This window comes from Triturus cristatus, chromosome 1_2 (assembly GCF_964204655.1).
Source record: "Triturus cristatus chromosome 1_2, aTriCri1.1, whole genome shotgun sequence".
Classification (NCBI taxonomy): Eukaryota; Metazoa; Chordata; class Amphibia; order Caudata; family Salamandridae; genus Triturus; species Triturus cristatus.
This window is the reverse complement of record NC_140580.1, coordinates 1,180,911,804-1,180,926,440: the sequence shown is the minus strand read 5'-3', so window position 1 is coordinate 1,180,926,440 and position 14,637 is coordinate 1,180,911,804. Positions and strand designations below refer to the sequence as shown.

The 14,637-nt window shown below is 50.1% G+C and overlaps 1 protein-coding gene across 1 annotated transcript in view; it reads left to right on the top strand.

The window, feature by feature from the left end:
- GLE1 (GLE1 RNA export mediator) overlaps positions 1-14,637 on the top strand; it is a 336,359-nt gene that overhangs the window by 56,297 nt on the left and 265,425 nt on the right. The gene's annotated exons all lie outside the window — the stretch shown is intronic.

The window sequence follows — 14,637 nt, the reverse complement described above, 5'->3', positions numbered from 1 at the left end:
GTTGTGTAGAAGGTGGATTGCGTGACATTTGTCTTGCACTCGGCCCTTTTGGTCAACGAGTTCTCTTTCCCTTTGGGGGATAAAGGATAATGTCTGTTAACTTACAGGTGGCTCTTTAGGGGTTTTTCCCCTTTTTTCTTCAAGGGCCGTTTCTCTCTGGCCTGTAAGGTTATTTGTTTATATGTTCTGTGTTCGTCATCGTGGATATTAATAAATAATAATCCACATTTGTAAATCGTGAACAGTCACCCGTAAGGGTCTCTAGGCGCTGGGGGCCATTGGGAAGATTAAGTAAGCTATTGACCAGAGTCGCATGGTGCTGGGCTAATCTGCTGCCGGTGCCGGGGATCGAACTGTGATCCCCAGATTCCGGAGATAGTCGCCCTGGCCGCAGCCCCACACCTCTTCCTCTATTCTGTTGAGAGCCAAGCTCTTGTTTTGCTATTCCTACGTACATTTGGTCGGTTGTTAGTTATGACCGGCTGGTTCTCATTGAGAATCTTTGTAGGATTGGTTCGCAGACCCTCCTCCAGGGGAGTATAGTTATGGTATTTAATTCAAAAGTTAAGGAATCTGCGGCTAGATGTCTCGATCAGGTGTATGTTATTTACCTAGGTAACATAATATCTGGTACAGATACAGTCTAGTTGCAGATTCATTAACTCGCTGCCCGTCCTCCCCGAATGACTTATGAGGGAAAGGCTATATCCTTTTTCGGTACTGGTTTTACATATATCGGGGTTCACTATCTCAACTTATGTTGCGACTCAACAGACCACTTGGCCTGGCCACATGGGTTTTGTTTGGATGTTGTCATATCGTCCATTTCCAAAGGGGTGTGGTCGGTATGGTGGGGAATGTTTTCTATTTCACACTGGATTGGACACCAGGGGGCAGTATTGGTTTATTTATTCTTTCTTTGGAAGTTCTTGTTTGGTATCATCATACCTGGTATTGGCTCTATCAATACGTCACGTAATGAAGTGATTCAACAATCAGTTTGGTCCTGTTTTTATAGGTTTTGTTTTCCTATTCTCATGCCACTCATTACCACTAATAAATGGGCTATAGAGTATAAGGTTTTCTTCCCTCACATTGGCGTTATTTACGAAGGCACAGGGTTTCAAAGATATCTGATGAATGGTCTAAAAACTATAAGGTTTTCTTCCCTTGCAATATGCTTATTCAAAGTGCAGGATTTCATTTTACTCCGTGCTTTGTTAATTTTTTTCCGGGTTCTCTTTACAAATCCATGTCTGGTATTAACATACCATTTGATGTCCTTCTTTATTAATGTTTCAAAGATTTCTGATCTTTTTGGCACACTGTTTCCACAACCCGTTTCTATGGTGGCTCCGCGTCCTGATGCGGTAGGTTTCACAGAGGAAACTGACATCTATGCGCCGGAGGGGATTTATATGGTCCCACTGCTGTCATGACCAGAGTCAGTCGTTGTGGAGTCGTACGACGTCGTCCTCGGCGCGCAGAGGTACTGCTGAAAAATTTCTGGATCCAGACTGCTGAAAAAGTTCATGAATCTGCGGCTAAACTGTGTCTATCTGATATTACGTTACCGAAGGTAAGTAACTTTTACATTTTGACCGGCATGGAGATCGCTGAGCTGATGCGTCCTTGATTTCAGCCGTTGCTCGAGTGAGAGGCTGTTTTCTTAGTTACGTGTCTGTAGGTGCATCAAAACAGAGGAAGGACGGCCCGCTCGGGCTGCAGTAACCCGGCAACATGCTGAGAGGACGCAAAGCCGTGAGTGCGGTCGTACGTCTCTGACAGCAGCTACCAGGTAATATTTAATCTGATAAAGGATTCTAGCTGCACATTCCTTACCTTTGAATTTCCAAAGCGTCAGACTGGACCAGGAAACTTTTGTGTCCGCAATACCCCTGCACGCCGTCGGGTAGCTCCGTTCGGCTCCGCGTGATGTGGTCTGTTGTGATGTCGCGGTCACCTTTATAGGTGCCACCCAGGCGCGGACATTTTGTCAAGATTTCTTTCTTGTGTGTTGAGGATGACTTCTAGATGGGTAGGTTTCAAGCCGTGTGGCTCCTGTCACCGTGCCATGTTGGTAACTGACCCCCATCTTGTTTGCTTGTGGTGTCTTGAGCTTGAACACGACTCGAAGTCGTGCTCAGACTGCCGGGCCATGATGCCAAATGCCTTGCTGTATCGATCCATGAAGCTCCTTGTGACCCGACAGTCGAGCACGACTCCTTGGAGGTCCCGGTCCCATTCAAGGAAGAGAAGGTCGCAGGATCGCTTCAGGAGCCCCAAGCCCTCTTCTTCACACTCGAGGTTCCCGGGACACTCAGGGAAGTGGCATAAGAAAAAGAAGTTCAAACGGACCTCTGCTTCACCTTGGAGAAGCCAGTGGACTGGACAGTTCTCCAGATACTGGCATGCTCTCTATGCCTTGTGTGGCTACGGAGGAGGGAGCATCTTATGCCATGGTGGTGAGTAGGGCAGTAGAGGTCCTCAACCTGAGTTGCCCTTGATGCAGGTCAAGACTCATCTATTGAGCAAAGTGCATCAACCTGGGGCTTATACATCTGGCTCCCTTTTGTCCTTTATTGAAGCGCTGCCAGATGTCCTCATCACATGGTCCAAGCCTAGCACAGAGGCTCCTGTGAACTGGACAATTGGACGCCGCCATCGCCTGGCTCCGGGTGATCCAAGTTCCCTCAGCCAACACTCAACTCCTGCTGAGAGCTCAGTAGTTCAGGCTTACACATCACATGGTGCTTTCCCTTTCGCTCCCCCGGCATCAGAGGCTGGATGCACTTGGGAAAAGTACGTTTTCTTCCCCCAACCTAGTGTTGTGGTCTGTGTACACTGCATGCTTATGGGGATGTTTCTCGCACACCCTTTGGAAAACTGTTGCGCAAGTGCTGCCACAGGTCCCAGAAGAGGCCTGGGCTGTGCTCTCCCCGGCAGTGAAGTATGGGAGAGCTGCAGCAAAGTGTGGATTAGAACAACTGACTCGCTGGGTAGAGCTGTTTCGTTTGATGGTGGCCTCACGCCTGGCTGAGAACATCCGGCTTCTCGGGCGATGTCCAGGCCAACCTCATGGGCATGCCCTTTGAAGGGACTCATCTCTTCGGAGAGAAGGCAGACTCTGCATTGAAACGTTTTAAGGCATCTAGGGCTGCGGCCAGATCCTTGGGCCTCGCTGCAACACCTTGTATCCAGTTTTCCTTTTATCTCTTCCGTGGCCATGGGAGGAGTTTTCAGCCACGTGAGCCATACCCCAGCCACCGTCCTGCACAGACTTCACAAGTTGCTCGAGGATGTTGTGCATTTCGAGCTCGTGGAAATGCTAGCCGGAAGGCGTCTGCCACCCAGACCCTGGCAGCTGCAGCCTCCAAGCATTGCTAGTTTGGTTCTGCAAGACAATGCCAGTCCAGTTGGAGGGAGAATTCAACGTCTCCACTGGTGGCCCATAACATCTGAAAAATGGGTCTTGAAGAATGTCCGGGATGGCTGTTGTCTTCCGTTTGTCTTTTCCTCTTTCTTTTACCACCAGCTCAAGAACGGCTGACGGAGGATCAACTATTACTCCGAGAGGAAGTTGCAGCTCTGTGGCCAAGGGATCTATAGAGAAGATTCCAGTTTCAGAAGTAGTCAGTGGTTGTTACTCCTGCTACTTTCTGAATCCAAAAAAGAACAAGGGACTCGATCCTATTCTGGACCTCCGACCTGTCAATCTCTTCCTCAATCTCTTCCTCAAAAAGGAGAAATTCAAGATGCTCACACTGGCTCAGTTCTTGTCTGCCCTGGACCAAGAAGACTAGATGGTAGTGTTGGATTTGCAGGATGCGTATTTTCACATCTCCATCCTGCTGGCCCACAGGCGCTATCTGTTTTTCAAGGTAGGCCATGAGGTTTTCAGTTCACTGTGCTACCATTTGGCCTTACCAGTGCCCCTCGGTTGTTCACCAAGGTGATGGTGGTAGTTGCCGCTTATCTGCGCAGTTCAGGGATGCCAGTCTTCCTCTACCTTGACGACTGGCTGTTGAAGGCGTCCTCGCCCCAAGCTGTCGTCTCCCACCTCGAGACTATGGCAGACCTCCTGCATTTGCTGGGGTTCTCTATAAATGTGCCCAAATTATAACTGACTCCTTCTCAGACGCTCCCTTTCACAGTGCAGTTTTGGGTTTATCCTCCCAAGCTGCGAGTACAGGATATTCAGGTTATGATACCAATGTTTCGGCTTTGTAGGAAAGTCTGTTTCTGTTGCAGTAACTCCCTACTTTTTCCCAGATCTCTGATGCAGTTTGACTGAGTGTGCACTGTGTCCCTTCTAATCAGGCTCCCAGTGCCTTTGTTCTTTCCCTAAATTGTACCATTGTTTTCACAATTGGCGCACCTCTGGCCCCCATTTAAGTCCCTTGTAAAAGGTACCACTGGTGCCAAGGACCTTGTGACCTGAGAAAGACTCTGAGGGCTGCAGTATGTATTGTGCCACCCTCCGAGACCCTTGACTTAACACATACACACTGCCATTGCAGACTCTGCGTTTTGGTACAGATAAAACTTAAGTCGACATGGCACACATACCTGTGTTCCATGCCTACCTACTGCTGCCTGTGTAATAAGTAAGTAGCCCCTCTAGCCGGCCCCACATCTCTAAGGCAGGGTGCACTATACCACAGGTGAGGGCAAAGCTGCAGGAGCAATATTCCCCTACAGTGTCTGTGCCCATTCACAGACATTGAAAGTGCAGTGAAGCCATATTGAGTACATGGGCTGGGAATTTGTCAACACCAACTCCACAGCACATGGAGTGAGCACTCCAAGGGTGTAGTCACCCTAAGCTTAGTAACCCATTGGCTACTGACCTCGAGACCCCTAAAACGCCCAGTAAATACTGGATTTAGGGGGCAGCCCTGAACCAAGCAGGCAGATTCACGCAACCTACGAAGAAGGATGACAAAAGAAGACACCCAGCAGAGGAGTCTGCAGAGAAGAGCTGACTTGGGCCCCAGCCCTACCGGCCCGCCTGCAGCTTACAGAGATCCTGCGCCTAACGCTACCTTGTCCTGCAGTCAGCATCCTCCAGAAACCCTAGGAGGACTGACTGCCTTCAACAAGACCGGGTATTCTGTGAACAGCAGCTCTGTTAAAAAGAAACTCCCAAGATAGACTCTGAGCTAGTTGAGAACAAAGAAACTCGACGCCTGGAACCACCACTGCACCAGACTTCTACTGCCTGAGTGGCCCACCGGTCCCAGCGAGGTCCCCCAGCGTTCCAGAGTCCGAGTCCACTGTGGGTTGACACCTCCAGGACTCCCCGATGTCGGCTGCATCCTCTGCACGGAGACACCCCCTCCCCCCGCTCCCCCCCCCCCCCCCAACCGCGAGTGGCCCAGTAAGGTGAAAACCATCCTCAAAAGCCACCTCAGCGTCCAGCCGCCCTGCTCCCTGGAGAAGAGAATCGGGGGTGCACCTGTATTGCCAAGCCCTCCAACTTACCTGCCCCGCTGTTGGTTCCTCCCGGAAGACTTCCTAGACCAAGCCTGCTGCGCAAAATCCAAAACCGGCAACCCCCATTGAAAACAGGGCACCCAATGCCAAAACAGCACTCTGCACCCGTCCGCCGCTGTGGGGTGCACCTTGTGTGCTAACTCGGATCCCCCTTTGCCCTGAGCTTAAGTCCAGGAGCTTTGCTTCCTCAATCTTATGGCCTGCTCGTGAGCAGCCACCAACCGGAGGCCCCCTGCCTCCATTGGATAACATAGGGCCTTAGCACTCTGCACCCAGCCACCCTAGTGCTGCTAAGGGCCCTTTAGAGTGCATTCTCGATCCTGGGGGAACCCTGGTTCTAACCCCAGAAAACAAACTCCAAAAACCAAGCACTTGCCTGCAAACCGAGAACTTAATTTTCTCCCTTAGGATTGCATTGAACTGCTTCCTTGTGAAAATTGTTGTGTGTGGAGTTGGTTTGTATGAAACACTAAGAAACTGCAAATTACAAAAACTGATTTACTTATTTTTTCTGTAGGAAATGTCCCAGTGTGATATCTAGGCATATCACACTGAGTAGAAAAAGTAACTTGAAAGATAATCTGTAAAGTAACTTGACAAGTAATTGGTAACGTAATCCAAACTGTTTTACAAGCAGATGACTTACCTTTAACCAATCCAATTGCATTCAGCTGCATTTTAACTCCATTATTCTTTGAAAGTACAATTACACTTACCTGTACCAGGCCTGGCTTGGTTCTAGAAAATAAAATACAAAGTAAATAATAATTTTGATACAAAAACATTGGTCTGCGTTCAGTGTTTGTGTGTGTGACATAATTTCTTGCCTGAGTGTGTACAATAAATGCTTAACACTACCCTCTGATAAAGCCTTACTGCTTGCCCACACTACCACAAATAGAGAGTAAGGTATTATCTACTTTAGTCTGCCTACCTTTGGAGATCCACTGAACTCTGTGCACACTATACCTTACTTTGTTATAGTATATACAGAGCCAGCTTCCTACACAGATGCATCAATCCTGAGATGGGGCTGCCATCTAGGAGAGGTGGACATCAGGGGACACTGCTCTACGGCGGCATTGGGGCTCCACTTTCCACTTGTTGGAGCTTCTGGCGATCCGGTTAGCATTGAAAGCATTTCTTCCCTCTGTCAATGGGAGGTTGGTGTAAGTGTTCACGGACAACACAACCACCATGTGGTACTGCAACAAGCAGGGCAGGGTGGGGTTCTGGACCCTTTGTCTCTGGATGTGGCTGGAACAGCAGGGCATGAACCTGGTGGTTAAACACCTGGCAGGTTCTTTGAACTCCAGGGCAGACCAACTCAGCCTTAGATGCCTAGTGGATCACGAATGGTGTCCGGTCTCTTTCAACAGTGCGGAGCGCCTTGGTTAGATCTGTTTGCCTCTGAAGCGAATGCGCCATGTCAGCAGTATTGCTCACTGGAGTTTCCAAGGCAGCTATCGCTCGGGGATTCTTTTCGTCGCAAGTGGAGCTAAGGCTTCCTGTACACCTTTCCACCCATACCACTTTTGTCCAGAGTTCTCAAGAAGATCAAGAGCGACCGGTCCCAAGTCGTTCTTGTCGCTCCGGACTTGCTAAGGAGAGTTTGGTATCCAGAGCTGTTTCTACTGAGTATTGATCCTCCAGTCAGGCTGCCTCTTCGGGAGAATCTTCTGTCGCAGCAGCATGGGAAGGTCCTCTACGCGAACCTGTCAACTCTGTGCCTCCATGCGTGGGGATTGAGTGGCGACAGTTGATGGCTTTCGACCTTTCTCCCGAAGTATGTGATGTTATTTTGGTGGCCTGGCTGCCCTCCACTAACACTGTATATGCCTGCCATTGACGAACATTTGTAAAATATTGTACAGATTGGTCTATTGACCTTTTTTCTGCTTCTCTATTGAATATTCTTTTTTTTTTTTTCTCTTACTCTTGCCCGGGAGGGCTGGGCTTTGGGTACTCAAGGGTTATCTTTCTGCTCTGTCCGCTTTCTTTCAGTTGCTGGACCAACCCTCTTTATTCAAGTCACCTGTTGTAAATAGATTTTTGAAACGGCTTGAACATATGTTTCCCCCCACGCCCTTGATTATGCCACAGTGGGATCTCAATCTGGTTATCGCATATCTCATGTGAGCTATTATATAACTGTCCCCTCTGGCTGCTTACCATCAAGACACCCCTTCTAGTGGCAATAACATTTGCCTGGAGGGTTTGCAAGCTGCCTTATTTCATCCCAGGATAAGGTAGTGCTTCACACCCATGCCTCATTCCTACCTAAAGTAGTGACCTCATTCCATCTGGGACACTGGCCACCTTTTTTGCTCCTCCGCATCCCTCTAAGGAAGAGGAACGTCTCCACTGTCTGGACCCAAAAAGACCATTGTCATTCTACCCTGACCACACAAAGAGTTCCGGGTGGATGACTAACTCTTTGTGAGTTGCTTGGGAGCTAAAGAAAAGGTCGGCCAGTGCAGAAGTAAACCATTTCGCGCTGGGTCTTTATCTGCATTAAGATCTTCCTTCCTTGGCTAGGAAGCAGCCTCCTGAGGGCGTACAAGCCCATTTCACCAGAGGGAAGTCTGCGACCATTGCATTGGCTCATGGAGTGCCAGTCCTGGACATCTTCCAGGCTGCAACGTGGGCTTCACTGCACCGGTTTGCGAAACACTACTGCCTGGACAGTCCGGTCCGTGGGGGACGGGCATTTCGCCTGTTCTATCCTGCAGGACTTTAGTCTAGTAAATCGGTCTATAGCCCACCGCCAGGAAGTATGGCTTGGCTATCTATTCAAAGATAAGGAATCTGTAGCTAGAAGTCTCTATCAGATGAACAAGTTACTTACCTTAGGTAATGCATTATCTGGTAGAGACGATATCTAGCTGCAGATTCCTTACAGACCCACCTATGCCTCTCCTCTCGGCGGACTCATTTATAGGTCTAGGGCTGTTTCCCTTACAGGGCCCAAGTTTTGACACACACACATCAGTTCACTTCATGACTGCGCTTCTGGCGTGGAAAAAGTGTAAAGTAACTGATGATAATTATCAAATGAATAGAGATCTATAAGAAAGTGCCCCTTTTTGCATTGTTAATCCCGAACATTTTGTCAGATACCTGATGCAAACTTGAATGAGTGTGTGCTGGGATCCTATTAACCAGGCCACAGCATCTGTGTTCTTTCCCAAAACTGTACTTTTGTGCCCACAATTGGCACACCTCTGGGCTCCTGCAAGTCCCTTGTAAAAGGTACCCCTGGTACCAAGGGCCTTGTGAACAGAGAGGGCCTCTGAGGGCTGTAGCATGCATTGTGCCACCCTCAGAGACCCCTCACCAAAACACCCCCACCCTGCCATTGCAGGTTACGCGTTGTCGTGCAGACCAAACTGAAGAGTCGACATGGCACACATCCCTGTGTGCGTGCCCACCAACACTGCCTGTGGCATAGGTAAGTCACCCCTCTAGCAGGCCTTGCAGCCCTAAAGGCAGGGTGCACAATACCCAGGTGAGGGGATAGCTGCAAGAGCAGTATGCCCCTACAGTGCCTGTGCCAACAACAGATATTGTAAGTGCAGTGGAGCCATTTTGAGTACATGGGCTGTGAATTTATCAACATGAACTCCACGGCTCCATGATGCCTTTACTGAAATCTGGGAAGTTTGGGATCAAACTTCCCAGCTCATTAAACCCACACGGATGCCAGTGTGGGATTTAATTAAGATTGCACTCAGAGGGCATCTTTGAGATGCCCCCTGTAAAACCACCAGACCTGGTGTGGTTCCTGACTGGCTCCAAGCAATCTGCCACAACCAGACAGGTTTTGGTACCCCTGGGTATAGAGCATCTGCTCTCTGGGTCTGTAAACAAAGCACATCCTGGGCAGAGGTGTCATGCCTCCTCCCCCAGGATAGGCATAGTCCTCCAAGAGGGAGCTTAAAAGCCTGCCGCCTTTGTTAGCTGCCCCCAGACTTTTGCTGTTATCAGCAGCTGGCTCCCGCTCCAGTCCTTGCCAACTTGGAGATTGGGTGATCCCTCCAATCAGGAAAAAGCCTATGCCCCCCTCTCACTGGAGGGTGGCATACTAAGGGGTGTAGACACCCCAGGGAAGGGACCCATTGTTCCCAACCTGCACACACGGCAATCCTGACCTATGTTCCAGGACGATCTCCACTCACCACCTCTTCGACGCAGCCTCATCCTGAAGGGTACCCACCCCCCAACCGCGGTTGGAACTGGTGAGCAGAACCCGACACAAAAAGACACCCTTGTACCCACAGCCCCTGAGTTCCCGACCACCTGTGTCCTGGTGTCCAGCTGCTCTTCAGTTTCATCCTCCAGTCTTTGGTTCTCTTCATCCAGTCTTCTGGCTTCAGCCTGCAGTCCTTTTCCGTAGCAGACATCCTCAATATGAAAACATTGGGCTCCCGACACCTCCTGAGCACCCTGCATCTTCCCGCCACTGTACCGCTGGTGGTGTTGACTTGGTGCCAACCTGGGACCCCCTTTACCCTTACCCTCACCCCTGGAGCTCGACTCCCAAGACTGAGTGGCCTGCCTATGAGCAGCCCCCAACCGAGGTGACTCTTTGGCTAACATTGGCACCCTCCACTCTGCAACCGGCTGTCCTAGTGCTGCTGGTGGTGCCTATTGAGTGTCAACCTGAACGTTGGAGAACCATGGATCTACCCCCAAAAATTGCTCAATCACACAGCCACAAAAGAGAGTAAGGTAGTATCTACTTTAACCACTGCTATACCTCTAGTGATACACTGGACTCTGTGCACACTATACCTTACTTTGGTACAGTATATACTGAGCCAGCTTCTTATATTGGTGGATCACCGCAGTGGTGTAAGCCTCAGGGGTTCCACTGGACTCTGTGCACACTATACCTACCTTTGGTACAGTATATACAGAGCCAGCTTCTTACATTGGTGGATCAGCGCTGGGGTGTAAGCCTCCGGGGTTCCACTGGACTCTGTGCGCACTATACCTTACTGTGGTACAGTATATACTGAGCCAGCTTCTTACATTGGTGGTTCACCGCTGGGGTGTAAGCCTCAGGGGTTCCACTGGACTCTGTGCACACTATACCTACCTTTGGTACAGTATATACTGAGCCAGCTTCTTACATTGGTGGTTCACCGCTGGGGTGTAAGCCTCAGGGGTTCCACTGGACTCTGTGCACACTATACCTACCTTTTGGTACAGTATATACTGAGCCAGCTTCTTACATTGGTGGTTCACCGCTGGGGTGTAAGCCTCCGGGGTTCCACTGGACTCTGTGCACACTATTCCTTACTGTGGTACAGTATATACCAGGGGTCTCCAACCTTTTCTGTATTGAGAGCTACTTCAGCTCAAGGAAAGTCCTGTTGAGCTACTAGCAAATTTTATCACTGTAAAATATTGACAGCACATGCAAACATTACACTATGACCACCCTAAGCAGGATTATCATAGTGCCACCCAAGTATTCCAGGTGATAGTACCAGAAGAAATGCTAGGGAAACATTTATCAATATTTAATGCCCCCACCTGACTGATAAAGTAACATTCAAATCTTCACATGCCTCGTGACACAAAGGACATAACCACAGCAATAAGTCGCCTCAATTCAGCTTGACATATCTTTCAAGTATCAACTTTAAATGTGTTTTGGAATTGCAACCTTTTGTCTTCATCAGCATATCAATTTCTGAAAACATACAGATTTTTCTATCACCACTTTCCATTTTGGGCAAACAAACCAAATGTTCCTGAAGAAAACCCTTGTTTGCAAAAATGCATTTAAAATACACGTTTTCATTTTTAGGAAATACATAGTCCCTGTAGGAGAGTAGGGTCTGCAATCCTATGATCACCCAGATTTTTTGCTTTTGCTTCATTGGTTTACGACTTTCTCCGGCTGTGGGCCTGCCAATCAGACCCACAGCCTAGCTGTTCTCTCTCGAAATTAACACACATGTACGTTAGGTGCATCCACTAATTGGAACTGGACCGCCTTGTCAGTCCCTGTCTCAGCATGCCACAGGTATCCAGGGCATCGGTGTACCCAGGGCCTACCAGGGGCTGAAGCATGTATTATGCCACCCCTGGAATGGCCGCCCAAATCTGACACAACTGGCTGCACGACAGCCGGGGCCACGTGGTGTAATCACCCGTTGCTGTAGGTGTAGTAGATTCCTATCAGTCACTCCTATGGCAGGCCTTATCAATCCTGAAGGCAGAGTGCAGGGAGTCATGTGGGATGGTGCTCTGGCGCGAGCTGAGCCCGTCGGCGGCTTGCGGAACCAAGTCCTAAATAGCCGTTCCATGGTGACGCGGGCCAACTACTTTTAATGCATTTGCTAACTTTGGCCTCACATCACCTATACATGTCGAGTAAGGTGTCATACGAATGGGAATCCGAACCCCTCGCCAGTTCTGGTGACGGGGTTAGCATTCCCCCCTTTTAGAGGGACACGACATGGAAGTAACCTTGAACCCCGGTTAAAGTTGACTCAAGCCTCAGAATCACAAAATGGATGCTGCCACCAGACACAAGTCTGACCTCCTGCTGCTGGGGGACCTTCCAGCAAGGGGAGCTTGGACAAAGGGTTTCCTGTCGAGGGCGGTGTTAGCACCGTCCCAGACAGGGTTTGTGTATCCCAGGTAGGCAGGGCTGAAAGGAAGGTGACTGCAAGTGGCACCCCGGTGCTCACTGTGCATAGCCCGGCTCAAACCAGTTTCGGGGGCACACCAGCCCCTGAGCTGGCGCGAAGCCGGACAAAGGTTAGGGGTGTAACCACCCCCCTCCTGGCTCCACCCATAGGTAGAACCTAGTCACGGGCCAGCCCCTTTTCTTAGAATAAAGGTAGGAGCGAGTCCCCTTCCCAAATTGGATAATCAGATAATCGGATAACTCCGAATCACGAACCACTTTCCACGAAAGGAACTCTTGACTATTTCTGAAGACTCTCCCTTGTGGCTAAGGAGTAGCCACCCTGCACCAGCAGGCACCACCTAAGCGCTTGCGGTTTGCTGTAAGTCTCTCCTACGGATCAAGACTGCCCAGCTCGACGAGACCCGAGTCCCTGCCATCTCTGACCTTTTACCTACCTCATCAGCCCAGCTGAGAGACGTAGGTGTGACGAGACCTGCGGGACCGGCCATCTTCAGAACCTGCACGACGCTTATCTAGCACGCCCACCGAGGGACCCTCGAGTGAGTGCACCTAGGGTTTGAGAAGCCCTAACCCTGAGCAGCTCCAGCATCGAAGTCTGCCTCCCCAGCATCCCCGAGATCTGCGTGGGGGCCCTTCCGCTCCTTGTTGTTCACCGCGTTGTTCGACCACTTGCCGACCGGCTTGTGGCCCTCTTCACGACGCACCACGATTGTTTCATCACTAGTCTGGTTGCTCCAGACTGGCTCTTGCTCCCCTTCAACAGAGGAGTACCGCGGACCCACCTGGTCCACTCCCGACGCCATCTTGACTCCCCCGCTTGGGTTGCCTCTGCCAAGATCCGCTGCCCCCTTCCTGGGCCCAGCACCATCGACCGCAGACACCTTCGTGGGACAGCTCGCCCTCCATCCTGGTCGCCGCCGCGCCTCCTGGTCCGAGGAGCAGCCGAGTCCGACGTCACCCACTCACCTGGTCGAGGTGACTTCAGCCGGTACCCTCCTGGTACCCACACGATCGCTGGCTAGCGGTTGAGAACTGAGTCCCCTCTGCTTTCAGGTTTCCTTCATCACCGATCCAGGCTTGGATCGCTCTGAACATCGTCACTGGTCGCCTGCCAGCAACTTCTTCTTTCAGGCTCCTGAGACTACACGAGGACTCCCGACATCTTGCCGAACTTCACGCAGCCGCAGCCTCCGGGCTAGGTAACTCGAGCATCTCGGTGCTCCATCGCAGGTTCGCTCTACAAGTGTCCAGTTCCTTTTTTCGTTTAGTCCCACTGATCGGATCACTCCGGAATCAGTACCTCCAGACTCTAACCATTCGCATTTCACTGTTAGTGTAGATGGTTTCTCGTGCCCCTCGGGCATTTGTGTAAATTGTGCAACTGAAGTATTTTCCTAAGAGTTTTGTAGTGTGCTTAGCTCCCTGACTCATAAAGAGCCAGGGTAGTCTTGTTATAAATAAATATCCTTTTATTTTCATAACAACTTGTGTGGTGTCCTTTCACTTGGTGTTCAAGGGGTATATGTGATGGTAAACAGCTGGCTTAACACGCCCTCTAGAGTTTAGCCTAAAGACTGCTCGTATCCACGCTACTAGGATAGCTGGTCTATAAGGTTGACTTACAACCAATCATCAATAAGGGTCGTTTGGAATGATACACAGTGATCACTAGAATAGTGAGCACTACATATCAGGCCAACTTCTCACATTGGTGAGCAGCGGTTGGGATTTGAGCTTGCTGTTGTTTTACCACACACGTATCCTAAGAATATCGCAGTGAAAGATCACATAAGTACCCAGGTACATATAACTTAACTTAGAATACTCCGAGTTCTACTGAACCGGCTGTTGTAGTGTAACAGGGCTTAGCACACCCTGACTACAACTCTTAGCAAGGGATCAGTAGGTAAACCCATAGTGTAGGTAGGTGCAACACTTACACCTCACTAGAAAAGCATGTCGATCCACGGAGAGTCTTCGCAGACTCCCTTAGTGGTCAGTGACCCTCCACAGGTCGTGTCACGATATGCAACTCTTAGCTTCAAGGAGATGCGACAACTGTGTGCCTCCAGGAAGCTAAACCAGGGTTCTAACCCTACCATCGCAATTCTGATAGGTCTCTTAGAGGCGTACGATGCTAGGAGGTCCTCTAACACAGGTCCCCCCAGTGCAGATGGGAACATGCCGCCCTTAGAGGGAACCCTCGGTGACCCAGACCTCGACCTCCACACAGAGGACGAGGACGAGTTGTCGGGAGACGAGGCAGACAAAGGTCCAGTGGTAGTCGGCAGGCTTACGAGGACCAACTTAAGCAGGCATGAGAATGGAGCTGGGGGAGCCCCGGGCCCACGCTCAAGCAGGCTTAACCTTGGGAACGGACGAGCTAGGTCTCTCTCCAGAGGCTCTGGCAGATCGGTTCATACACATGTCTCTCAGGCATCTTCTCAGAGAGGAATGACTTCCCCTCAGAG